The 26,933-nt window shown below is 43.8% G+C and overlaps 1 pseudogene; it reads left to right on the top strand.

Moving 5' to 3' along the window:
- Positions 1 to 21: 21 nt before the first annotated feature.
- LOC135545892 (E3 ubiquitin-protein ligase RNF38-like) lies at positions 22 to 21,468 on the top strand (annotated as a pseudogene).
- The last annotated feature ends 5,465 nt before the right edge of the window (positions 21,469 to 26,933 follow it).

The raw sequence follows: 26,933 nt of genomic DNA, 5'->3' as shown, positions 1-26,933 counted from the left end.
AGTGGTCTGACCAGAGATGCTAACATCCCCATTGATTGATATCCACTTACGCTCCACACTGACATCTACAGAGAAAACATCACCAGCTTCAACAGTGAATGTACAATGCGTGGTGGGGATTTAAATCTGACGAAGACCCAACATTCTCTGAAGATCAGACAAGGCATTCGACCGCTTCTATCTGGGATCAACCAACACCGCCTGAAAAGGTTAGCAGCATGTTTGCCAACAATGAACAGAAATTCTAGCAACGCGTCTCGGCCGCTAGCTAGTTAAATTGTTTTTTTCTAGCTCGTTAGCTTTCCTGTTAGCAATAAGCTCGCTAACGTAGACAACGACGGGTTGAGCTAACAATTTAGTAGCAAAAAAACGTAGCTAGTTTGCCATAATTTGTGGAGGGTTACCAATTGTAATGTGGGAAATGGGGAATATTACAAATGCATCTAACGTTAGCAAACTGCATTTCTGAGCTGTGGTTTATTAGCTAACCCGCTAATATGCTAACGTTAAATAGCAACAACCTAAGTTCGTTGGCTGGCTAGGTAGCTACAGTTGTAGTAATATTATTTACTTTAATATCAGTTGTGCGTTAACATTGTCCAACCATCAAATAATGTAACTGAATGTGGAACTCTGGCGAGCGTGTGTCATTTCTCACTGACAAGTAGCTAGAAAGCCAGTAGTAGGCAGGCAAGCTTCATATGAGACAATAGAAAAACCGAAACGGGTACAGCCCAGATACATACACTAAATATTTGTGTTATGTACCTATCTGGATTGTTTTGGATGTTTTCATTATGTGCATTGCTATGACCGAACAAACTAATATACCAAATTGACCTCCTATAGGGATAAAATAATAAATCCATATTTGGAACGTTTTTGACTGACGGCGACGCGCAACACAGACCAAGAGACTGCACGAACGACCGTAGAGAGCACGGCTCGAACACCCGCTGCTTCCAGTTGTACCTACGCCCCAAACCGAGCGTTTCGTGCGAAGAGACTCCAGAACAGGCCGATTACGAAGATAGCAAGGCGAGGGAAGTAGGCTACGGCAAACCTCCATCTCGCCCAGATACCTCCATTACTTCCACCTACCACCGCCCCCTTCAGCCATGGACCCCCCGAGGACTCGGTCGCGGTCACGGTCAGGTTTTTTTCACTATGGCATGAACGGTAGTGGCAACGGCAATAACGCAATCAACAACGGGAACATGAATGCCAGCGGAGGGATCGGGGTGAACTACCCGCAACAGACCAACACCGGCTGGTCTCCGCACACAGCGCGCAGCTATACAGAGAACCAGCTCACCCAGGGGAACTACCTGTCTAGCGGGGCGCAACGCCACGCTTCGCATGGAGCACACAGACACCCCGGCACTGGTAAGCTTCAACGTCTCCCTCCCTTTCCCTACTAATCTTGATACATCACACCCCGTGCATGGATGAGTGTACCATGCAATTTAGCAGGTGTCAGGCTTGACATGTAAACAGTGCAGTGTTCCTCTTAGCTGTATAACATGCATCTTCAGTGCAGGGTTCTAGCTGTTTGTCTGAAAATATTTTCTCATCCATCCAGTGTTGTCTGTTGTCAGGTGACTGAGGGGTATGGACAGAAACTGTTAGTAGCATCCTCACTGCTTTTGTGAAAGGCCTGAACTGCCTGTTTGATCAATAAATAGCCTACATTTCCAAACAACATTCATATATTTCAATTATTGAAAGATGGCTCATACTGCCTCCAAAGAGCATTTTTATGGGAGCTTTGGACAAATGGGAGCTGAATGAGACAGTTTTGGACATGGTAAATTAGCACGTGGGGGTATGTTTTTGAATTGATAGCCCAAATTGATTTCAAGAATAGACGCTCATTATTTGCTCTTCGCAATTTTGTTATTTTATATATAGGGAATTCAATCTGTGTTACCCAGTAGTGTTTTGTGGGTTCCACTTGTGTTAGAGATGACGACGTGTTATTTTTAAAACCCAGGAAGTTCCTATTCAAACTCCCATTAGACAGCTCTGCAATTATGTAAAAAGTCATTTTGTTACTCACGAAATATGCAGTTTTGCTGTGCAACTCTTTATTCACACCCATGTTACAGGCAGTATGAACTTCCAAAAATTGACAATTTTCCAAGCAACTGGAGAATTTAAAAAAATATTCCTCACCTCCAATGCATGAATCACTAATTACTGTCACGCACAGGTCAGATGTCAACAACCCTCAAATAAAATTATATTGATCACATACACATATTTAGCATATTATCTTGTGGGTGTAGCGAAATGCTTGTTCCTAGCCCCAACAGTGCAGTAATATCTAACAATACACACATCTGTCTACGTACAGCCAGAAGAGGACTGGCCACCCCTCATAGCCTGGTTTCTTCCTATGTTTTGGCCTTTCTAGGGAGTTTTTCCAAGCCACCGTGCTTCTACATCTGCATTGATTGCTGTTTGGAGTTTTAGGCTGGGTTTCTGTACAGCACTTTGAGATATCAGCTGATGTAAGAAGGGCTGTATAAATACATTTGATTGACATCTAAAAGTAAAATAATTTAAGAAATATTCAAATATTAGGATGAGCAATGTCAGAGTGGCATTGACTAAAATACAGTAGAATAGATTACTGCATATACAGTACCAGCTCAATACATTGGAGAGGCAATTTTTGGGTTGCTTGTAAAATAGATATTTAGACATTTTTGGGATGTATATATTGGCTGTGACGGGACTAAATGAAGATGGTTTCTTTGTGAAACTCATTTTGTGAGTAACGAAAGTATTTTGACATTACTCTTGCAAAGCTGTCTAATGGGTGTTTTGAACCGGAGCTTCCTGGGCATTAGAGAGGATGCACGTCATTACATTTTTTTTTTTTTTTAGAACAAGCTCTGTTTTGGTTGGCTCTGGTACGTTCTAATTTACATTTGAGTCATTTAGCAGACTTTCTTATCCAGAGACTCAGTAGTGAGTGCATACATTCTATTGTACTTCAAACAAGAAACACACAAACTAAATTGCACAACGGATTGCGTTAGTACTAGAGGTCGACCGATTGATTTTTTTTAATGCCGATACCGATTATTGGAGGACCAAAAAAAGCCAATACCGATTAATCTGTCGTTTCATTTTTAAAATTTGTAATAATGACAATTACAACAATACTTATTATAACTTTTAATATAATACATCAATAAAAATCAATTTAGCCTCAAATAAATAATGAAACATGTTCAATTTGGTTTAAATAATGCAAAAACAAAGTGTTGGAGAAGTAAAAGTGCAATATGTGCCATGTAAAAAAGCTAACGTTTGAGTTCCTTGCTCAGAACTTTAATATTCCAAGGTAGGAGGTTTTAGGTTGTAGTTAATATAGTATTTATAGGAGTATTTCTCTCTGTACCATTTGTATTTCATATACCTTTGACTATGGGATGTTCTTATAGGCACTATAGTATTGCCAGTGTAACAGAATAGCTTCTGTCCCTCTCCTCGCCCCTACCTGGGCTCGAACCAGGAACACATCGACAAGAGCCACACACAAAGCAGCGTTACCCATCGCTCCACAAAAGCCACGGCCCTTAAATAGCAAGGGGAATAACTACTCCAAGTCTCAGAGCGAGTGACGTTTGAAACGCTATTAGTGCGCACCCCGCTAACTAGCTAGCCATTTCACATCGGTTACACCAGCCATTAGGCTGATGGGCTTGAAGTCATAAACAGTGCTGTGCTTGCGAAGAGCTGCTGGCAAAACGCACAAAAGTGCTGTTTGAATGAATGCTTACGAGCCTGCTGCTGCCTCCCACCGCTCAGTCAGACTGCTCTATCAAATCATAGACTTAGTTATAACACACAAAATACGAGCCTTTGGTCATTTAATATGGTCAAATCCGGAAACTATCCTTTTGAAAACAAAACATTTATTATTTCAGTGAAATACGGAACCATTTGGTATTTTATCTAACGGATGGCATCCCTAAGTCTAAATATTATTTTTTACATTGCACAACCTTCAATGTTATGTCATAATTACATAAAATTCTGGCAAATTCGTTCGCAATGAGCCAGGTTGCATATACCCTGACTCTGCGTGCAATGAAAGCAAGAAAAGTGACAATTTCACCTGGTTAATATTGCCTGCTAACCTGGATTTCTTTTAGCTAAATATGCAGGTTTAAAAATATATACTTCTGTGTATTGATTTTAAGAAAGGCATTGGTGTTTATGGTTAGGTTCAGCCGTCTAACAATTGTGCTTTTTTTCTCAAATGCGCTTTTGTTAAATCATCCCCCAGCGTTGCATCGATTATATGCAACGCAGGACACGCTAGATAAACGAGTAATATCATCAACCATGTGTAGTTATAACTAGTGATAATGATTGTTTTTTTTATAAGATAAGTTTAATGCTAGCTAGCAACCTACCTTGGCTTCTACTGCATTTGCTTAACAGGCAGTCTCCTTGTGGAGTGCAACTAGAGGCAGGTGGTTAGAGCGTTGAACAAGTTATCTGTAAGGTTGCAAGATTGCATCCCCTGAGCTGACAAGGTGAAAATCTGTCGTTCTGCCAATGAACAAGGCAGTTAATCCACCGTTCCTAGGCCGTCATAGAAAATAAGAATGTGTTCTTAACTGACTTGCCTAGACTTACCTAAAGGTATAACATTGTTTTCTTTAATCTATAAAATCGGCGCCCAAAAATACAGATTTCTGATTGTTATGAAAACTTGAAATCGGCCCTAATTAATCGGCCATTCCGATTAATGGGTCGACCTCCAGATGGCGCACTTCTAACTTTGTACAGTACTATTTGATAGATTCCCCCTAACTAGGGCTTCCAGTGGGGAGACCTGAAGTCAACCTATCACCCCCCATCTCGTACTTCTGAGTGGGAGACCTTCCCAGGCAGTAGCCTGCCTAGCTCACAAACTAGAATCAGGGCGCCCACTACAACAAGGTTAATTGAACCACAGTCCATTACGGTGACTTTATTCAGTCAGTTCTACACCTTTTTTAAAAACTCTTGAAATGTAAACCGTTTGCTCAAATAACCGTAAATAGCCTGCCTATGTGCCCCGACTTTGTGGCTGGCCGTAGGCCTATGAAACATGCAAAGAAATTAAATGAATGTGCCTCAAAAAGATTATCACTGATGTGGGATGTGTAAATTCACTCTCACAGGAGATGAAGCATCATGCGCTCCCTCCATGAAAAATAATACATTTGACTGCAGCCAAGTCCAGCGCACAAAAATAACATGGGTGCCGAGAGTCGGGACAGACAGCAGACTGACAAAACAGCAGTGGTTCCCTGTCATCGCTCGACCTTTGTGATTGACAGGCGCCGTCCTATCATTCATCCATAGAAGTTGCGTATCATTCATTCTGGCAGGAGAAGGCTAAACAGACTTCTCTGACTAGCGAATTGAAACTTTTTAAATGGAAAGAAGCCCAGTTAATTTATGAAGTGGAAAAAGTAGCTGGCTGACAATGAGTCTGTTATCGGCTGTTCAGCCGGAGATTATGAAAACACTGCTCTGAGGAAACATACCATTAGAACAGACTGGATTACCTCGAGGCAGAAAGGCATATGAATGAATGCAAGCTTTTAATGAAGAGCTTTTGTAATAGCTCTGCACGCCATCCGGACCTAATAAATAACCCACACAGAGGAATATGTGCACGCACAGACACACCTGGCTCCACACTTGTGCGGCTCACAAACCTACACACATTAGGCTACACAAACCTACACACATTAGGCTCACTTGCCAACACACACTGACGCACTACAAAGAGGGATTTATGGGTATGACTGAAATTCTGTATCTCCCAGCTGTTTGATCCTCCTCCCCTGCTCTAAGCAGATGTCTCTTGAATACTGTGTGGGTTACAGCATATTTGGTTTAGTGTGCTGTGAGCAGAGCTCTTGGCATGTCACGCCTCTTAACATTACTTTCAGGGGAATGTGTCTACTGGATTTGGAGGTGCTGAATATGGGACTTCATTTCACCACTGTTTCTCTCCCTCGGTCTGAGCTCGAACAGACTGACTGCATGTTTTGGCCTTGTGGCTCAATCCTGGAGCCAGGGTTGTACGAATCATGCTGCCACTGGCTCAAATAAGTGCCCTTTCTGTACCGTGGCCCAGATACTAGGACGGAGGCCTATATAACCTGGCAAACGTCACCCAACCCGGCCCAATCCTTCCCCTGTGGCACATCACACGGCTCAGTGTCTGGATCTCTGTGTCCCTCCCCGTCGGAGCTGAGCGCCAGTCGCCTGGCTGCTCTTTTCTGTTCTGCTGCCACTGGCTGTGCTTCTTTGAGCTGTCAGTCTCACCCGACTTCATAGAGCTGTGGCGTCGCAGGGAGAGGAGCGCTCTCCGATCTGTTTTTTTTTTCTGAAGAGACTGAGGGGGGCTAGTCGGGGGTGGGAGAGGGGTTAGGGGAGGGGGTGTTTTTGGTTTTCAGGAAACTCCGTCAGCACAGTTCAAGGGCATCTGCCTGTGAAAGATTGGAGTGTGTGTCTGTGTAATATTGTAGTGTGTCTGTGAGGCAGCAGAGGGGGTAGTTTTAAATGTGAGATCGGAGAGATTGAGCATGGTTCTCCCTCTTGTCAGTGGAAGACAGAACATTGTCTGATTTTTAAACCAGGCCATTCAAAGCCACTAAGACACATTCAGATCTAGACTGAGCAGACTTTATCTAGCTATACCATGTGTGTATATGTTCCCTCAAAGTTTAAATATAATGTGTTGCTCCTTTTAACCCTCTCTGCGATTACCATCCGTAGAGAAAGTAGCATGACTGCTGCTGTATATGTTAACCAGGCCCGTCCAGGTCTCTGAGTCTTTGTGTAGCATACTGCCTGGTTTGACCCTCCTGTTATTCTCTCTCTGGCCTATAGGTGTCCTTCACTTCCACCCTGATAACGTCTGCAGCGATGAGCGGGACAAGGTGAGTATATTTCCCTTTCCCTATTACACCTAGTACCAGGACAGCTGGAATGCTGTGGCATGGTGTTAAAGTGGAACTGACAGTGCTTTAGCAGCATGAAATCTTATAAAAAAATATGTAAATATGATGCTTTTAATTTTTTATAACATGTTCTGTCTAGCGGGCACATAGATATGGTCATTTTCACTGTGTCAAACTTTGATAGAATGTTTGGGAATGATGTAGAGTAAGGCATTTGTGTTTACATTTTATAGCAATATAGAGTGGGAAAGTGGCTGTGCATTTGGACAATTTAAGACAGTGCAGTAAATAAAACCAAATAAAAATGGCAGTCTTATCCAGGCTACACAGATTGGCTATGGTGCTACAATCAGAGCTACAGTAGGCCTATATGCAAATAAGCCATTTGCCACAGGGGCCTGCCATCACTCACTTTGAACTAGACTGTTTACAAGCAGTAGCACGACTTTAGATCATTAGAAAGCATTTGCCAAAAGCCACAAAATACACCTGACTGGATTTCTGCACATACAGTACCAGTCAAAAGTTTGGTCGCGCCTACTCATTCAAGTTTAAGAATAATAGTGAAGACATCAAAACTATGAAATAACACATGGAATCATGTAGTAAGCAAAAAAGTGTTAAACAAATCAAAATATATTTCAGATTCTTCAGTCTCCACCCTTTGCCTTGATAGCTTTGCACACTCTTGGTGTTCTGTCAACCAGCTTAATGAGGTAGTCACCTGGAATGCATTTCAATTAACAGGTGTGCCTTGTTAATTTCAGGAATTTCTTTCCTTAATGCGTTTGAGCCAAGTTGTTGTTGTTGTGTTACAAGGTAGGGGTGGTATAAAGAAGAGAGCCCTATTTGATGAAATACAAAGTCCATATTCTGGCAAGAACAGCTCAAATAAGCAAATAGAAATGACAGTCCATTACTTTAACAGATGAAGGTCAGTCAATACGGAACATTTCAAGAACTTTGAAAGTTTCTTCCACTGCAGTTGCAAAAACCATCAAGCGCTATGATGAAACTGGCTCTCATGAGGACCGCCACAGGAAAGGAAGACCCAGAGTTACCTCTGCTGCAGAGAGTAAGTTCATTAGTTACCAGCTTCAGAAATTGCAGCCCAAAGAAATGCTTCATAATTCAAGTAACACATCTCAACATCAACTGTTCAGGGGTGACTGTGTGAATCAGGCCTTCATGGTTAAATGCTGCAAAGAAACCACTACTAAAGGACAACAATAAGAAGAGACTTGCTTGGACCGAGAAACACGAGCGATGGACATTAGACCGTTGGGCATCTGTCCTTGGTCTGATGAGTCAATTTGAGGTTTTTGGTTACAACCGCTGTGTCTTTGTGAGACGCAGAGGTGAACGAACAATCTCCGCATGTGTGGTTCCCACTTTGAAGCATGGAGGAGGTGGTGTGGGGGTGCTTTGCTGGTAACACTGTCATGATTTATTTAGAATTCAAGGCATACTTAACCCGTATGGCTACCACAGCATTCTGCAGCGATACGTCATTCCATCTGGTTTGCACTTAGTAGGACTTTGTGTTCTTTTTAACAGGACAATGACTCAAAACACACCTCCAGACTCTAAGAGCTATTTGACCAAGGAGAGTGATTGAGTGCTCAATCAGATGACCTGGCCTCCACAATCACCCAACCTCAACCCAATTGAGATGGTTTGGGATGAGTTGGACCTCGGAGTGAAGGAAAAGCAGCCAACAAGTGCTCAGCATATGTTCTCAAAGCATTCCAGGTGAAGCTGGTTGAGAGAATGCAAAGCTGTCAAAGGCAAAGGGTGGCTACTTTGATGAACCACAAACATAAAATATATTTTGTTTTAACACTTTTTTTTGCTTACTACATGATTCCATATAGTTTTGATGTCTTCACTATTATTCTACAATGTAGAAAATAGTAAAAAATAAAGAAACCCTTGAATGAGTAGGTGTCCGCTGTTGACTGGTACTGTATGTAAATACCACAGTCGTCTTCCATTTGGGAAATGTACAGTCCTATTGATCAAACCATGGACAGGAAGGGATCTCCTCCCTTTGACTATTAGATCAACAACTGTTAGCCAGAACAAGATGAGGTTAAATCTAACGCTAACAGTGGACAAACCCACTCAAACTTTCTCAGCTTGTATTTGGCTGTCAAAATTGCACTGATAAATGATGGGGAATGATAGTAGCCTGCCTGCCAATGCATGCCTGTCCCAACCCAGGTTTTGACAACTCAATGGGAACTTTCCAGCCCATTTGATCGATGCCAAATATATTTTACAACCGAGAGATATGCGAACTATGGATACGTCGTTTTTAAGTTCAGCCTAGCTAACTAGCCAAATGATTCACATTTCTTGCAAGCTAACCAAATGACACCAATATCTTTAGCTGCAGCCATTGAAAAATGTATATGGGTGAAGTTGGCCACTCACCAACTCATTGGTGACTTGACATCCTTCCAACAGTTAGCTAGCTTGCCTCTGTGCTTTTAGCTTACTAAATAAATGGCTACATGAATAGATAAGTTAGCCTATTAGCCACGTTATGATAGACTTGTGATGCCCTCGCTTGTTTGATTGTATTGGCCTTCATTTTGTCTTGTTTTTTTTGTTGTCAAATATTGATTTACCTGAAACCGTGTATCTGTATGAATGGCTGTAAGCAGCAAACAATGTACCAGCTGTGATTTATGACCAGAGAGCAATTTGTTGGACTACCAAGAAATGTAATGGTGAATTTATATTAAACTGCATCCATCTATTCTGCCAATAGTACCCTACTCTGCGTCAGGTCCTATTTCGCTAAAAAAAAATCCATATTTTTTTAAACCTTATGAATTTGCGTTTTGTTCATAAAATTGTGACTTTGGTGTTTTTGATGTATAATTCTGTTTTAATATCGGCAAAGAAGTTTTCTGTCGGTTCTACTTAAAAAAAGGTATTCTCTCTCTGTCTCTCTGTCTGTGTCTCTCTCTGTCTCTGTAGATGGAGGACAGTCCTAGCCCTAAGCGACAGCGTCTTTCCCAGCAGTCTATGATAGATCTAAGCTCTGCCCCTCCCCCCACCCCATCTTCTCCCATTCGTCCCTGGGAGCTACCACACACCCCCACTACCTGGGCCCCACCCCCACCCAGTCGCAGACCACACCCACACTACATGCCAGAGCGATGCCACACTCCTGTCCGCAACCGCCGCAGGTAAGTGTGTGTGTGTTAAATCTTACAATTGGTTCAGCATCATTGTAGAGTAATTTTTCCTCGGGACATTATCTGTTGTGATGAGGATGTTTGGTAAAAAGAGACTGACATCTGAACCCCCCCCCCCCCCACAGTCCTCCAATGAGACGCCAGCGAGGCCGCCGTGACCGTCTCCCCCACCACCACCCCCCCCACCCTCACCCTCATCACCACCACTACCACCACCATTACCACAACCCGCACCATCACCCCCACCACAGCCTCTCAGCAGGACTTCAGGATGAGAACTACCGCCACCCCGTCCCCCTCAGAGTTACCCCTATAACCAGCCTGAGGAACGCCCCTACCACCCCCCCAACCTGTCCCCTCGCCCCCTCCACCACCCTGCTAACCTGTCCCCCAGGCTGATGCACCCTCATCCCCAGCCTCACCCCCCTCAGCAGCAGAGCAGTATGGTGCTGGACCTCCATGACCAGGTCAGTGAGGAAACGGGAAGCTGCTTTTTACAGTTGTCAATAGAGCATTATTGAATTTGATTAGGGTAGTCCTTAATCCTTCTACGTGTGAGTTCAGGTAGTGTGGTTGTTTGAACTCTGACCTTTGACTTCTGCTCAGGTGTCGTACCCAGTCTCTCCCCCTGGCGGCCCCCCTGGCTTGCCCTCCCACTCGGCCCCCCAGCAGCTCCCAGCATGCTCGGTGGTCTTTAGTGGGCAGCACTACCCTGTCTGCAGTGTCCCTCCATCTGTGAGTTCAACTAGCCTGACTGTCTGACTTGTATGTCTTTGATACTCTTGACACTGATCATATGCCTACTTCATGTACAGTGCCTTCAGAAAGTATTTATACCCCTTTATTTATTCCACATTTTGTTGTTACAGCCCGATTGCAAAATTGACTAACACAAAATAATTCACCCATCTACACACACTACCCCATAATAACAAAGTGAAAACATGTTTTTAGAAATATTATTATATTGAAAATGCATAAATATCTAATTTGCACAAGTATTCACACCCAAGCCAATACTTTGTAGAAGCACCTTTGGCAGAAATCACTGCTTTGAGTTTTTCTGGGTGAGTCTAAGAGCTTTCCATACCTGGATTGTGCAATATTTTCCCATTTATTCTTTAAGCTCTGTCAAAATGGTTGTTGATCATTGCTAGACAATTTTCAGACCTTGACAGGGATTTTCAAGTAGATTTAAGTCAAAATGAACTCTACACCTCAAACATTGTCTACTTGGTAAGCAACTCCAGTGTAGATTTGGCCTTGACCTTTTAACAGAACAATACAATTAATCTCCCAGTGTCTGGTGGAAAGCAGACTGAAGCAGGTTTTCTTTCTGGGTTTTTTTTTGTCCTGGAAAACTCACCACTCCTTAATGATTACAAGCATACCCATAACATGATGCAGCCACTACTTGAAAATATGGAGAGTGGTACTCTAATGTCTTGAATTGGATTTGCCCCAAACATAACACTTTGTATTCAGGACAAAAAGTGATTAGCTTTGCCACATTTTTTTGCTGTTACTTTAGTGCAACTATTCCCAAACTGAGGTACGTGCCATCTGGGGTACGCCAAATAAAAATGATTCACTTTTTAAAATTTATTTTAAATCTTCACATTTTCAAACAGTACATTTATGTTTTCCAATGGGGCAATGCATTTGGGTGAGGTTTTCTTCTCGCCTGAGTAGCCTCGTTTCACTGCCAAAATTTTTCTTTAACCATCTAGTGTTAAGCAAAATAATGACATGTCAAATAATTAACATCCAAATACATTAACCATTACTCTCTCATGGGAAACCTTCACTCTTGTGCAGACATTTAGAAACAAAACATAACAATTAAAATGAAAAAGAATAGGCCACATGAGTTTGAGTGCGAATAAAGACTACTTTTGAGTACCGTAGTAAGACATGTATAAAAGCAACAGATACCATTAATGTGAAGGGGCTAGAAACATCTTATATGGTGAGCTACCAATTGGCTACGACAGGCACAACAAATACTGTTGTGGAGGACTTAATTCTTGCTGCTGCTGGGACAATGCTGGGGGTAAAGGCCAAAACTATACAGACAATGTCTTCATCAAACAACACTTTTTCATGACCCATCAGTGACATGGCAGGAGATGTTTTTGAAACAATTACTGCTTTGCGTACAAGCCAGTGAATTGTATACGTTACAGCTGGATTAGTCAACAGACGTGGTGGGCCTGGCACAGCTCCTGGTATGTCCGTTACGTTTATGGCGGGTCAATTAAGGAAGACATCCTCTTCTGCAAACCACTGGAAACCAGGATAACATGATATATATGATATTTCTACTGGACAGCTTTGTGACATTAAATGGACTTTGGTGGTCAAGATGTGTTGGTATCTGTACTGATGGCGCAAAAGCCATGACAGGGAGACATAGTGGAGTGGTAACGCGTGTGCAAGCAGTTGCTCCCGAGGCCACTTGGGTCCACTGCAGCATCCACCGACGAGGACTTTGTTTAAGCAAGGCCCCCGTGAATCTTCTGCACCATGCAATGATATGGGCAGCGACCATGTAACGCTTTTACAACGTACAGAAGTGCGCTGGTTTTATTTTTATATATATTTTTTTATTTAACCAGGTAAGCAAGTTGAGAACAAGTTCTCATTTACAACTGCGACCGGGCCAAGATAAAGCAAAGCAGTGCAACGACAAGAACACAGTTACACACAAACAAACATAACACAATAGAAAAATCTATGTACAGTGTGTGCAAATGTAATAAGGTTAGAGAGGTAAGTCAATAAATAGGCCATAGAAGAGAAATAATTACAATTTAGCATTAATACTGGAGTGATGTGCAAGTAGAGATACCGGGGTGCAAGAGGGTAAGTAATAATATGGGGAGGAGGTAGTTGGGTGTGCTATTTATAGATTGGCTGTGTACAGGTACAGTGATCGGTAAGCTCCTCTGACAGCTGATGCTTTAAAGTTAGAGGGAGAGATTTGACTCAAGCTTCAGATTTTTTCTTTTTTTTTCTGCAATTTGTTCCAGTCATTGGCAGCAGAGAACTGGAAGGAAAGCAACCAAAGGAAGTTTTGGCTTTGAGTATGACCAGTGAAATAAACCTGCTGGAGCACGTGCCAAGGGTGGGTGTTGCTATGGTGAGATGAGAAGGCGGGGCTTTACCTAGCGAAGACATATAGATGACCTGGAGCCAGTGGGTTTGGCGACAAATATGTAGTGAGGGCCAGCCAACGAGATCATACAGGTCACAGTGGCGGGTATTATATGGGGCTTTGGCGACAAAACGGGTGGCACTGTGATAGACTGCATCCAATTTGCTGAGTAGTGTGTTGGAGGCAATTTTGTAAATGATAATGCCGAAGTCAAAGATCGGTAGGATAGTCAGTTCTACGAGGGTATGTTTGGCAGCATGAGTGAAGGATGCTTTGTTGCGAAATCGGAAGCCGATTCTAGATTTAATTTTGGATTGGAGATGTTTAATGTGAATCTGGAAGGAGAGTTTAGTCGAACCAGACACCTAGGTATTTGTAGTTATCCATATATTCTAAGTCAAGTCAAAACCTTCCATATAGTGATGCCGGGCGGGCGGGTGCGAGAGTCGGCCCGAGAATTGAACCCTGTGGCACCCCCATAGACTGTCAGAGGTCCGGACAACAAGCCTTCCGATTTGACACACTGATCTCTATCTGATAAGTAGTTGGTGAACCTGGCGAGGCAGTCATTAGAGAAACCAAGGCTATTGAGTCTGCCAATAAGAGTCGAAAGCCTTGGCCAGTTCAATGAATACGGCTGCACAGTATTGTCTTTTATCTATAGCGGTTATGATATCGTTTAGGACCTTGAGCGTGGCTGAGGTGCACCCATGACCAGCTCGGAAACCAGATTGCATAGCGGAGAAGGTACGGTGGGATTCGAAATGTTTGATCTGTTTGTTAATTTGGCTTTCGAGGACTTTAGAAAGGCAGGGCAGGATGGATATAGGTCTATAACAGTTTGCGTCTAGAGTGTCTCTCCCTTTTGAAGAGGGAGATGACCGCTGCAGCTTTCCAATCTTTGGGGATCTCAGACGATACGAAAGAGGTTAAATAGGCTTGTAATAGGGGTTGCAACAATTTCAGCAAATAATTTTAAGAGAGGGTCCAGATTGTCTAGCCCAGTTGATTTGTAGGGATCCAGATTTTGCAGCTCTTTCAGAACATCGGCTGTCTGGATTTAGGTGAAGGTGAAGCAGGAGTGTGGCTTGGGCAAGTTGCTGCTGGGGTGCTGAGATGATGGTTATCAAGGGGAAAAGTATTGACACTTTTTTTAAATTGAGAGATGAGGTTAAAGTCCTCCTATACTGACCACAATTTTTACTTGTCTGACCACTTGCATGGTGACGATTTTTTTCCACACGACTGGCCTATCAGGGCGATAATTTTTCTCGACTGAATGATCTGAATCTAGGATTGACAGGGACTCTCCACAACTATATACAACGTGCGGGACAAAATTGAGGCAATTGTTAAGAAGTTGGAGCTCTTTTCTGTCTGCATTAAGAAGGACAACACACAGGTCTTTCCATTATTGTATGAATGTTTTGTGTGTGCAAATGAACTCAAGCTTACGGACAATGTCAAATGTGATATAGCGAAGCACCTGAGTGAGCTGGGTGCGTAATTACGCAGGTACTTTCTCGAAACGGACCACACAAACTGGATTCGTTATCCCTTTCATGCCCTGCCTCCAGTCCACTTATCGATATTTGAACAAGAGAGCCTCATCGAATATTGCAACAAGCGCTTCTGTGAATTATTAAATTCAATTGAAGCCACTGCCAGATTTCTGGATAGGGCTGCGCTATCCTGCCTTGGCAAATCGCGCCTTTAAGACACTGATGCCCTTTGCAACCACGTACCTATGTGAGAGTAGATTCTCGGCCCTCGCTAGCATGAACATTAAATACAGGCACGGAATCTGTGGGAAATGATTTGTGACTGAGACTCTCCAATACAACCCAACATTGCAGAATTCTGTGCATCCTTTCAAGCACACACTTCTCCTTAACCAGTGCGGAGTTATTCACAATTTTGATGAACAAATAAGATTTTATGTGAGAAGGTTAAATAAAGAGCAAAATGATTGATTATTATATTATTTGTGCCCTGGTCCTATAAGAGCCCGGGTTGTGACAAACTCACTCATTCTTATGTTTAATAAATGTATTGTGTGTGTGTGTTTAGCAGGCTTACAATGATTTCAAAAAAAACATTTGAGTGTGCTGACCCTGGTGCTAGAAGAGGGGGTACACAGCTGGAGGTTGAATGTTTTGAAGGGGTACGGGACTATAAAATGTTTGGGAACCACTGCTTTATTTTCTTGTTGCAAACAATGCATGTTTTGGAATATGTTTATTCTGTACAGGCTTCCTCTTCACTCATTTAGGTTAGTATTGTGGAGTATCTCAGTTTTCTCTTATTTTTTAAAATTTATTTTACTAGGCAAGTCAGTAATAACATTCTTATTTTCAATGACGGCCTAGGAACAGTGGGTTAACTGCCTGTTCAAGGGCAGAACGACAGATTTGTACCTTGTCAGCTCGGGGATTCGAACTTGCAACCTTTCGGTTACCAGTCCAACGCTCTAACCACTAGGCTACCCTGCCGCCCCAATCACAGCCATTGAACTCTGTTTTAAAATCACTATTGGTCTCATGGTGAAATCGCTGAATGGTTTCCTACCTCTCCGGGAGCCTAGTTAAAAGGACGCCTGTATGTTTGTCGTGACTGTGTGTGTTGCAGCTTTATCCAAAGTGTAATTAAAAACTTCACCGTGGTCAAAGGGATATTCAATGTCTACTTTTTTTTTACTATGTTTTACCCATCTACCCTTTGTGAGGCATTGGAAAACCTCCCTGGTCTTTGTGGTTGAATCTCTGTTTGAAATTCACTGCTCAACTGAGGGACCTCACAATTATCTGTGTATGTGGGTTTACAGAGATGAGGTAGTAATACAAAAATAATGTTCAACACTATTGCACACAGTGAGTTCATGCAACTTATGTGAATTCTTAACACACAATTTTACTCATGACCTTTTTATCTAAGCTTGCCAAAACAAAAGGGTTGAATAGTTATTGACTCAAGACAGTTTGTTGTATTTTCATTTTTTTTTTATGAATTCAAAAAATAACGTGAAAAGAATTCCACTTTGACATTATGGGGTTTTGTGTGTAGGCCAGTGACAATGTGGAAAAGGTCAAGGGGTGTGTACTTCCTGAAGGCACTGTACCTCCTCCCCACCCTGTTTTCCATCAGTATGTGTGTTCATATCCATGTGTACGTAATGCAGCTTTGTCCTGGGTGTCAATAATTGGAGCCTTTCGTGTATATACTCAGGACTGTTTCCTTTACTGTTTCTCCACTGTATTTATCCTGGATTCTAGACAGCTCACTGTAGATCTACTGCTGTGTATATCATTCCTAGTATATATTTTTGGTGCATGTACTCATAGATTGCATTTGGGTTACTGGTCATGTTTGGATTGGTTAGGAGCTGTTAGGAGCTGTTAGGAGCTAGTAACACACCCACCAGCATTTTGCTACCTTGTTAGGAGCTAGTAACACACCCACCAGCATTTGTTCTGACCTGTTAGGAGCTAGTAACACACCCACCAGCATTTGTTCTGACCTGTTAGGAGCTAGTAACACACCCACCAGCATTTGTTCTGACCTGTTAGGAGCTAGTAACACACCCACCAGCATTTTACTGTCCTGTTAGGCGCTAGTAACACACCCACCAGCATTTTACTGTCCTGTTAGGAGCTAGTAACACACCCACCAGCATTTTACTGTCCTGTTAGGAGCTAGTAACACACCCACCAGCATTTTACTGTCCTGTTAGGAGCTAGTAACACACCCACCAGCATTTTACTGTCCTGTTTGGAGCTAGTAACACACCCACCAGCATTTTACTGTCCTGTTTGGAGCTAGTAACACACCCACCAGCATTTTACTGTCCTGTTTGGAGCTAGTAACACACCCACCAGCATTTTACTGTCCTGTTAGGAGCTAGTAACACACCCACCAGCATTTTACTGTCCTGTTAGGAGCTAGTAACACACCCACCAGCATTTTACTGTCCTGTTTGGAGCTAGTAACACACCCACCAGCATTTCACCGCACCTACTATAACATCTGCAACCAATACACTTTGTATAGAGGAGAGATGAAATCATAATGTAATGTTATTTTTCGCTCTCTCTCTCTCTCTCTCTCAGGTTCTGCAGACGTGCTCTGTGCAACATCTGCCCATGCCCTACCCGTTCCCCTCTCTGCTTTCCAGTGACCCCACCTTTCTCCTGCCCCCTCCCCACCTGTCCCACCATCCCCCTCACATCCCCCAGCCCGGACAGTTTGGATCCTACCCCACACAGCAGGCCAGATCGGTGAGTGGCGCTAGGGTTTTACAAAATGGGGGGGGGGGGGTGCGCATGCATGTGTGTGTTCAGTCTAGCATTACAAGCCATTTGAAGCTCATTAATAACATCCCTCTCGCTTTTTTTACCCTAGCCGTTACAGAGGATAGAGAATGACGTGGAGCTATTGGGGGAGCACTTGTCGTTAGGGGCGGGTCTACACTACCCCCCTGCGGCCCACCCCGGCCTGCCCCCCCACTCCACTCAGCTCCATTTCCTCTCCCATGAGCCTCTGCCACAGGAGTTCTTTGGAGTGGTGAGTGTCTCTTGCCTCTGCTCATTACCTTGTAACCCTTTCATGCAACACCAGAGGGATTGTTGCATCATTATCTTGTAACTCGTTTAAAAGGCCTGTGTTGGATGTTTTTTTTTCAGTTGGTCATATGAAATCCAGTAATTATTTCTCCCTTCTCTTTCAGTCGTATCCTAACTTCATGCCACGGCGTATCCCTGGACGACGCTACCGCTCGCAGCAGCCACTGCCACCCTCGCCTTACCACCCCAGTTTCCTGCCTTACTTCCTGTAAGTCAAAATTCATCTCTAGCTCTACATCATGGGTGTTGTAGCTTAGACAATCAGGAGACTCTGACCTATTGGTTAGAAGTAGCCGACTCTTGTGACATAGCGTATTTGTGCGAATACAGTCAAGCTCTTTTGTACTCTGTCACATGAGCTGTGTATGCACAGTGTCTGTAGGTAAGTGAGTTTCTCTCCCTGTCTGTCAGCTCTATGCTGCCAGTCCAGCCTACAGGCCCTGCCATCAGCCTGGAGCTGGACGTAGATGACGGCGAGGTGGAGAACTACGAGGCTCTTCTCAACTTGGCCGAGCGTCTGGGAGAGGCCAAACTCCGAGGACTGACTAAGGGAGACATCGAGCAGCTGCCTTCCTATAGGTTCAACCCCAACAACCACCAATCAGAACAGACGCTGTGAGTACTTCCCCTGGACCTACCAGAACCGAGGATGCTATCCTCCTCGACGAGTATACAGCTGGTGGTTTTGTTGAAATGTTGTAATGAAGTTGTGTTGCAGGTGTGTGGTGTGTATGAGTGACTTTGAGTCTCGTCAGCTGCTGCGAGTTCTGCCCTGCAGTCATGAGTTTCACGGGAAGTGTGTCGACAAGTGGCTCCGGGTGAGTCTCTCGCTCTCGTATTTCACGAAGCACAATCAACTTCACTGAACAAAAATATAAAATGCAACATGTAAAGTGTTGGTCCCATGTTTCATGAGCTGAAATAAATGATCCCAGAAATGTTCCATATACGCACAAAAAGCGTATTTCTCTCCAATTTTAGAGCAGATGTTTTGTTTACCTCCCTGTTCGTGACCATTTCTTCTTTGCTAAGATAATCCATCCACCTGTCACGTGTGGCATATCAAGAAGCTGATTAAACAGTATGATCATTACACAGGTGCATCTTGTGCTGGGGACAATAAAAGTCAGCTCTAAAGTGTGCCGTTTTGTCACGCAACACAATGCCACAGCTGTCTCAAGTTTTGATGGAGAGTGCAATTGGCGTGTTGACTGTAGGAATGTCCACCAGAGCCGTTGCCAGATAATTTAATGTTAATTTCTCTACCATAAGCTGCCTCCAACATCGTTTTTGAGAATTTGGCAGTACGTCCACCCGGCCTCGCAACCGCAGACCACATCTACGTCATCCCAGGACCTCCACATCCGGCTTCTTCACCTGCGTGGTCGTCTGAGACCAGCCACCTGACAACTGGGTTTGCACAACCTGAAGAATTTCTGCACAAACTCAGAAACCGTCTCAGGGAAGCTCATCTGTGTGTTTGTGGTCTTCACCAGGTTCTTGACCTGACTTTAGTGGTCAAATGCTAACTTTCGATTGCCACTGGCACGCTGGAGAAGTGTGCTCGTCATGGCTGAATTCAGGTTTCAACTGTACCGGGCAGATGGCAGACTGCGTTTTTATTCATGTGGGAGAGCGGTTTGCTGACGTCAACGTTTTGAACATGAGTGCCCAATAATGGCAGTGAGGTTATAGGCAGGTGAAAGCTATGGAGAATAAACACAATTGGATTTTATCGATGGCAACTTGAAAGCACAGAGATACCGTGCTGAGATCCTGAGGCCCGTTGTCGTGCCATTCATCTGCCGCCATCACCTCATGTTTCAGCATGATAATGCAAGGCCCCGTGTCTTAAGTATCTGTACACCATTCCTGGAAGCTGAAAAAGGTGTCAGCTCTTCCATGCTCTGGATCAACGCGTATGACCGCGTTCCACTTCCCGCCAATATCCAGCAACCTTTCACAACATTTGAAGAGTTGGACAACATTCCACAGGCCACAATCAACTCGATGCGAAGGAGATGTATCGCGCTGCCCGAGGTAAATGATGGTCGCACCAGTTACTGACTGGACTCCTAATCCACGGCCCTTTTTTAATATATTTTTTAAGCTATCTGTATACCAAGTCATGTGAAATGCATCGATTAGGGCCTAATGAGTTTCTTCCAATTTCCTTATGAACTGTAACTCAGTTAACTCTTTTTAAATTGTTGTATGTTGCGTTTTATATTTTTGTTCTGTTTACTTCTGAGTTGGTAACAAACTGCCAGCTGGAGTGTTATCTGAACAGGTTTAAGGCCAAGGTTGGCAAAATATATATATTTTTTTCATGTTGCTTTTAACGTTTCTTTCTGTGTAGTTTGCAAACACACGTTTCTAGATACTGTGAAACATCTTATGTCTTCATATCTAGTTCTTGATCCAACTGAAGCGTCCTCTTAATAAATAAATAAATAAAAATATATATATATATCTCTATCTATATATATCTGAAGTTCTCCTGTAATGATCAAGTCATCCCTGCATGTTAACGGACTATGTCTCCCTCTCTGGTTGTCTCTTGCTCCAGGCTAACAGGACGTGTCCCATCTGTCGGGCTGATGCCTCTGAAGTCCAGCGAGACTCAGAGTGACCACCAGGGGGAGACAACCACTGACTGTCAAACAGTTTAAGCACTGCCCCCCCCCATCCCTCCCCTGCATCTCTTTTCCTCCTCCTGTAACTACTGCCCTCACTCCACTTCCAATCTCTTTTTGAAGTGTTTCAGCCTCCTCTAACTCTGCCCTCCATCTCTCCTTTAGCCCTCTTTCCCTTCTGTCCTCTTCATCCTCACACTCCATTCCCTCTGGTCCAGCCCCCCCCCTTGTCTCTCTAGCTCTGGATGTCCCTCAGCTGAACCCGCTGGAGGGTGGGTGGGTGGGTGTGTGCGCACAAGCCAATGTCCACACGTATGATTCCTGTCCGCTGGTATGTGCCAGCGTTGGGTTTGTGTGTATGGGAGACTGTATTTTTAGTTAGTCTCAGATCATGTATTTGTGTGTTTAGACTTGGGTATCCACATGTAGCTGACACTTAAGGGCCCATGCCACTCCGCTGCCTCTCTGTAGCCTGAACTAGTTGCTTTTTGTTTAGTTTCTCTGCCTGGCAGTTTACCTCATCATTCCTGTTGGACATTGTTACCACGACGACACGCTTCACTGTATTCCTCTGAAGTTTCTCATTATTTTTATCTTTTATTTTTGTTCCTTAAAAGATTATTAGTTTGTCTGACTTTGCAGTGGCACATGTGTTATATACTGTATAAATATATGAATATCTGTATACCAAATAAAAGGCTTGATATGAACTCTTCTTTTTTTTTAATCACATTTTTGGACCGTTTTTTAAAAATGAATTGAGATGTGATGCAGTTGGGTTTGATTGTGCTGGATTGATTAGTCTGTTCTGGATGTTAGACTTTACGTGGTGGTTAATTAATAAAAGACATGATACACTGATCTGTCTGTTGTCTGGTTCATGTAGAGCGGAAACGCCAGAGCAAACGATGGCAGAGTGAACTTCCAAAGTAGAAGCTGGGCGTTCTATCGCCTCACCACGGAACGCGGTCCGTCAATTTCTCGACAATTTTCCATGCTTGTCAACACCGGGAAGGTGATTTCCTTACCCCACGACCAACTGCTGCTTTTAGCCGTTAGTAGTTCTGCTGTTTCTTCTCTCCAATAGATGGTGACTGGCTTTCTGTATTTGGGCTTCAACCACAATGACTTCATACTGCCAACAGGTGGCGGCACTGTTCTTTGTAAAGCATGATTTATTTTACAGAGGGGATGGGTCTCAATTGAAGGGTCGAGCAACCGGACAGTTTCTGGTATCAAATCCCGGGTCCGACGGGGGACAAAAATGTAACGCCAAGTGAGCTGGCAACAGGAGGGTTGCTGGTATGAAATCCTACATGCAGTTGTGCCCTTAAACAAGGCCCTTAACCGCCAACGACCGCGCCCAGTGTAGCAGTCCCCCGCACCTCTCAACAAGTGTCTTTCAGAAGGGTTGGGTTCAGCTTTTAAATCAAATTTCGGTTGGACCTTGTGTACAATTGACCAATGGTGGTGATAATGTTAAAATCCTCAGATCAGTAACCCTTCCAGTTATACGTTTGGGGTTTGTTAAGGATTTGGCACTAGATCAAATTCGTCCCAGAAGACGAGAATGAACAAGTCCTCGAAGGCAGGATAGGATATGCGTTTGACACTTTAAGGAATAGTACATTTCCAGTCTGGCCTATGAGACGTGCAATGATCATCACAATAACTAGTGTGAACCAATGATTGATATGCACACTGGATGACTGATAGGGGGCGCTATTTCGATGCTACTGTGCCTCCATTGTAAAAATATTTGGAAGTTATAGACTTTTATTAATGTCTACAACATTTTTGCCACATTTATTTTTATTACAGATACCTTAATGCATACTTTAAATTGTGAGCTAAAAAATACAAATTAAGAGGAACAACATACTTAAATACATGTTATTTTGTACTGTCATTGAAATACTGTAGAATTCCATTCATTCCTATGGAGGATTGCCTCTAATGGGGAGTGCCGATAGAACCGACCAGTGGCTTCAAAGCCTCAATGGCCAATGCATAGCATCAGCAATCCAGGGTTGATATACAGTACATCATTGTGGTGTTAGTTACCTAGCGCGCGCCTGTTAGCTACATCACATGGAGGGGGTTGTCGTCTGAGTGTCTCTCTGCAGACTGTCTCCAGGCAATGTGCCCTCTGACCTGCATAATGTGACCACACAGGATTACTTTCACTTCTTTTAGTCTCGTTCATTGCAGACATATTTTCTCTCTCTCTCTTCCTTCTCTATCTTCTAGTTCTCTTCCACTTTTGTTATTCTCCATCTCCATTTTTCTTGATTTCACCCTGCTGCCTCATTGTTTTCTCTCTCTCTGTCTGCCTCACCTTTTAATTTTTTTACTCTCCTTCATATTTTGTCTGATTCATGATGACACAGCAGCTACAGCAGCGTTTCCCAAACTCGGTTCTCGGGACCCCAAAGGATGCGCTCTAACACTACACAGCTGATTCAAATAATCAACTAATCATCACAATTTGAGTTAGTTTTTTTTACCCTAACACTATACAGCTATGTGGATTCTGAGGAGAGAGTCAGAGAGAGAGAGAGAGACGGTTATTATTCCACACTTCATGCCCCGAGTCGAAGTAACCTGATGTATGGAGGGTTAACGAGGTCCGTTCTGCACATTGTCCCTTCACGCCACACTGGTGCGTTGGGCCTGTTTTGGAACCGGAGCTCACAACTCTTGTCTGTTACAGAGATACTGTCGGGATTCATCTGACTCGCCGCACATTCCACTGGGCTCGCAGATTCAGACGGACCTAAACACACAGGCGACACTTGCCTTGTGTTGTGGGATGTGCAGAGGGAATGTAGAGAGAGGGGGAGGGAATGGTAGGTAAAGGGAGATAGAGGGCAGTTGTGGATGGAGAGAGAGTCAATGATAACAGCAGGTTTATTTCTAGAAACAGAGAGATGCATCTCAGCCCTGACCAGAACCGGGTCTAAATATGAGGATTCTATCAGCAGATTAACATTCTATCAACTGTACCACTTTCACTAATTATGCCGCGGTATTACATTGACAGTTGATTACCGAACAGCGAGAGAGAGAGAGAGAGAGAGAGAGTGTGTGTGTGTGACAGAAGCGTGAGAAACCAAGAGAGATGAAAGAGAGTGAATCAGAGTTTATTTTGGGAGTTCAAGTTTAATTGAATCAGATGCCCTTTGGTCTAAATGATGACTCAGAACATTAAGCAGAGGAGAGGCAACCCTTCCCACGTCCTTCACCCTAAATACCTCTTTTCCTCTTTCCTCCACTGTGACCACCGCCCATCCCCCATCATCCCCTCCTCCAAACCTTCCTCCACCCCTCACAGAGTAATGAAATGGAAGAGATATGGGATTTCTGCCTTTCTGCCTCTCCAGTTAAAGCTGATTGAATTCACTGAGCACTATGTTTCACATTCTCTCCCACTCTCTCTCTCTCGCTCTCTGTCTCTCGCTTTCTCTCTCTCTCTTTCTCTCTCGCTTTCTCTCTCTCTTTTTTCTCTCGCTCTCTCTCTCTTATTCCGATTCAGCCACACACATAGACAGATACAGGCACGCATAATGTTGTCCTTCAAACTGACGCGCCATCGCAGCATTACCACACCTACATTATCTCCGTGTCACACACGGAGAAATTAACATTAGTTTAACTTGCAGCTTCCAATTACCGGTCCAACTCATAAGATTTTGGCTTTGAATCACTGGTTGGTTGGCTCTCCTAAAGCTGTTCACTGATTTGCTGTAAATCCTCCAGCTGTTTCTTGATTGGTGGCATGTCCTCAGGGCTGCGCTTGGATTTGTTGTAGGGGAGAGGAGCGGCGGAGTTGTGCTTATTTGAAGACACATGAACGGAACGACCTCGGATTCCTCGGCTGGTCCCTCACACAAACACTGTTCCTGTCTCTGTCTATTTCCTATGTCATAGATTGGTCTCTTTATGCCAAACTATGCTATACATTTGGTTGAGGCCGTAAATATTGGAGTGTGTGTGTGTGTGTGTGTGTCTACCCAAAGAAGGAAACGTTCATTCTAAGTACAGTAACTGATGTCAACTGTTGCTGTCATGCTGGATTTCAAGATGTGATGTAAGTGGTGTAACGTCACAGTACTCCATAGGGCAGACCCTCGGGCACTGTTAGTGGGGGGGGGTACTAACAATGCCATGAGGGTGCCAAGCCACTGAGGGGGTCTTGGACTCCTGATTCATATCACGCTAGACAAACTCTTACGAGTGTTCTATTATACCCAAACGAGCTGAATCCTTCTCTCTCTCTCTCTCTCTCTCTCTCTCTCTGTCCCTCTTCTATCCATCTTTTATTTATTTTTTATATATTTATTTTTATTTCACCTTTAGTTAACCAGGTAGACGAGTTGAAAACAAGTTCTTATTTGCAACTGAGACCTGGCCAAGATAAAGCAAACAGTTTGACACACAACAACACACAGAGTTTCACATGGAATAAACAAACACAATCAATAATACAGTGGAGAATCTATATACAGCATGTGCAAATGAGGTAGGATAAGAGAGGTAAAGGCCATAAATAGGCCATGGTGGCAAAGTAATTACAATATAGCAATTAAACACTGGAATGGTAGGGTGTGCAGAGGATGAATGTACAAGTAGAGATACTGGGGTGCAAAGGATCAAGATAAATACATAAATAAGTCGCTCTGGATAAGAGCGTCTGCTAAATGACTTAAATGTAAATGTAAATACAGTATGGGGATGATTGGAATGGGCTATTTACCTATGAGCTATATACAGGTGCAGTGATCTGTGAGCTGCTCTGACAGCTGGTGCTTAAAGCTAGTGAGGGAGATATGAGTCTCCAGCTTCAGATATTTTTGCAGTTCGTTCCAGTCATTGGCAGCAGAGAACTGGAAGGAGAGGCGGCCAAAGGAAGAATTGGCTTTGGGGGTGACCAGTGAGTGATACCTGCTTGAGCGTGTGCTACGGGTGGGTGCTGCTATGGTGACCAGTGAGCTTAGATATGGCGGGGCTTTACCTTGCAGAGACTTGTAGATGACCTGGAGCCAGTGGGTTTGGCGACGAGTATGAAGCGAGGGCCAGCCAACGAGAGCATACAGGTCACAGTGGCGGGTAGTATATGGGGCTTTGGCGACAAAACGGGTGGCACTGTGATAGACTGCATCCAATTTGCTGAGTAGAGTGTTGGAGGCTATTTTGTAAATGACATCGCCAAAGTTAAAAGTTTCGGTAGGATGGTCAGTTTTACGAGGGTATATTTGGCAGCATGAGTGAAGGATGCTTTGTTGCGAAATAGGAAGCCGATTCTAGATTTCATTTGGATTGGAGATGTTTAATGTGAGTCTGGAAGGAGAGTTTACAGTCGAACCAGACATCTTACCTTTCTCCATTCAATTCCCTCTTGGTCATTCTATAAGGTGTTTCTCACTCTATCCCCCCTCCTTATTCCCTCTCCCATCTATTTTTCTCTCTATGAGAATCCTGCTGCCTGTATGTGTGTATTCCTGTGCAAAGTATTTCTATGCAAAGTGTCCCAGATTGACAGGGTACATGGAATATCCATCCTGCCACTTTAGAAGGTAGCCGAGGCGCCAAGCTCTGCCCGATTCACTTACACGCGGCTTGGTACATTGTCACACACGCACACACACACAGTCTTGTATAACTAACCTTGTGGGGACAGACAATTCGGTCCCATTCAAAATCCTATTTTACCTAACCCTTACCCATAACCCAAAAACCTAACCTTAAAACTAACCCTAGCTCCTGCCCCTAAACCTTATTCTAACCTTAACCCTAAACCTCCTATAAATCGCATTTGACCTTTTGGGGATTTCTGGTCTTCTGTTTGTTATATGTATTTCATGGGGATTTCCCACACTGCATGTGCTGTGACTGCTGGCCATGTCATCATGTTCTGAGCTGTCACAGGCTATCACTGTCCCCCCCCAGTACACAAGGTGTGTGTGTGTGTGTGTGTGTGTGTGTGTGTGTGTGTGTGTGTGTGTGTGTGTGTGTGTGCTCATGCATGCTCTGCTCCCAGTCTCTTGCTGAAGAGAGCAAGCAAGGAGAAGCACAGGGGCTTGCGGTGGAGGGAAAGTTGGGGAACGCCATTTGACGCGTTTTGCTGCAGTGCAAAGCAAGGCAAACGTAGCACATCAAATGGAGCACCAACTGTACACAGTGTGGCTGTGTGTTCTGTGTTGCATCCGCATGAACGTGTTCAGGAATCTCTTTCCACAGGAGAAACGCGTGTTAAGGCGTCTCCATTCCCAGGCCCGGGACGCATCCTGAACAAGCCCAAAATGGCAGGGTGAGACGTTTGTGCT

This window comes from Oncorhynchus masou, chromosome 9 (assembly GCF_036934945.1).
Source record: "Oncorhynchus masou masou isolate Uvic2021 chromosome 9, UVic_Omas_1.1, whole genome shotgun sequence".
NCBI classification, from domain to species: Eukaryota; Metazoa; Chordata; class Actinopteri; order Salmoniformes; family Salmonidae; genus Oncorhynchus; species Oncorhynchus masou.
This window is presented reverse-complemented; position numbering and strand designations above follow the sequence as displayed.